This window comes from Triticum dicoccoides, chromosome 3A (assembly GCF_002162155.2).
Source record: "Triticum dicoccoides isolate Atlit2015 ecotype Zavitan chromosome 3A, WEW_v2.0, whole genome shotgun sequence".
NCBI lineage: Eukaryota > Viridiplantae > Streptophyta > Magnoliopsida > Poales > Poaceae > Triticum > Triticum dicoccoides.
Window position 1 is genome coordinate 410135114 of NC_041384.1, and position 1949 is coordinate 410137062.

Sequence of the window (1949 nt, forward strand, 5' to 3'; positions counted from 1 at the left end):
GTTCCTTGATTTTTTTTCCTGTTTAGTAATAAATTATTTATTTAGCCTATGTTTTGGTTGTGTTTTTTTGTGTCTAATTAGTGTTTGTTCCAAGTAGAACCGTTGGGAAGACTTGGGGAAAGTCTTGTTGAACTTGCTGTAAAAAACAGAAACTTTAGCGCTCATGAGAAATGCCGTCATTTTTATTTGGAAAGTGATATTTAGTTAATTATTTTTGCATATGGTTAATAGATAAATTCCTCATGCCCAGCAATTTATTTTATAATTTTTTGGGTTCCAGATCTTGCTCTAGCTACAGATTACTACAGACTGTTCTGTTTTTGACAGATTCTGTTTTTCGTGTGTTGATTGCTTATTTTGATAAATCTATGGCTAGTAAAATAATTTATAAACCATAGAGAAGTTAGAATACAGTAGGCTTAACACCCATATAAATAAATAATGAGTTCATTACAGTACCTTGAAGTGGTCTTTTGTTTTCTTTCGCTAACGGAGCTCACGAGTTTTCTACTTTAAGTTTTGTGTTGTGAAGTTTTCAAGTTTTGGGTAAAGATTTGATGGACTATGGAATAAGGAGTGGCAAGAGCCTAAGATTGGGGATGCCCAAGGCACCCCAAGGTAATATTCAAGGACAACCAAAAGCCTAAGCTTGGGGATGCCCCGGAAGGCATCCCCTCTTTCGACTTCGTTCATCGGTAACTTTACTTGGAGCTATATTTTTATTTACCACATGATATGTGTTTTCCTTGGAGCGTCATTTTATTTTATTTAATTTTGCTTGCTGTTTGAATAAAATACCAAGATCTGAAATTATTAAATGTTAGAGAGTCTTCACATAGTTGCATAATTATTTGACTACTAATTAATCTTCACTTATATCTTTCGGAGTAGTTTGTCATTTGCTCTAGTACTTCACTTATATCTTTTTAGAGCACGGTGGTGGATTTGTTTTATAGAAACTATTGATCTCTCATGCTTCACTTATATATTTTGAGAGTCTTAAATAGCATGGTAATTTGCTTAAAATCCTAATATGCTAGGTATTTAAGATTAGTAAAATCTTATTAGAGTATTGGATACTAAGAGAAGTTTGATGCTTGATGATTGTTTTGAGATATGGAGGTAATAATATCAAAGTCGTGCTAGTTGAGTAGTTGTGAATTTGAGAAATGCTTGTGTTGAAGTTTGCAAGTCCCGTAGCATGCACGTATGGTAAACGTTGTGTAACAATTTTGAAACATGAGGTGTTATTTGATTGTCCTCCTTATGAGTGGCGGTCGGGGACGAGCGATGGTCTTTTCCTACCAATCTATCCCCCCTTAGGAGCATGCGTGTAGTGCCGAGGTTTTTGATGACTTGTAGATTTTTGCAATAAGTATGTGAGTTCTTTATGACTAATGTTGAGTCCATGGATTATACACACTCTCACCCTTCCATCCTTGCTAGCCTCTTCGGTACCGTGCATTGCCCTTTCTCACATTGAGAGTTGGCGCAAACTTCGCCGGTGCATCCAAGCCCCGTGATATGATACGCTCTGTCACACATGAACCTCCTTATATATTCCTCAAAACAGCCACCATACCTACCTATTATGGCATTTCCATAGCTATTCCGAGATATATTGCCATGCATCTTTCCATCATTCTGTTCATCATGACACATTCATCATTGTCATATTGCTTAGCATGATCATGTAGTTGACATAGTATTTGTGGCAAAGCCACCGTTCATAATTCTTTCATACATGTCACTCATGAATCGTTGCACATCCCGGTACACCGCCGGAGGCATTCATATAGAGTCATCTTTGTTCTAGTATCGAGTTGTAATCATTGAGTTGTAAATAAATGGAAGTGTGATGATCATCATTATTAGAGCATTGTCCCAAGTGAGGAATAAAAAAAAGAAAGGCCATAAAAAAAAGAGAAGGCCATAAAAAAAGAAAAGGC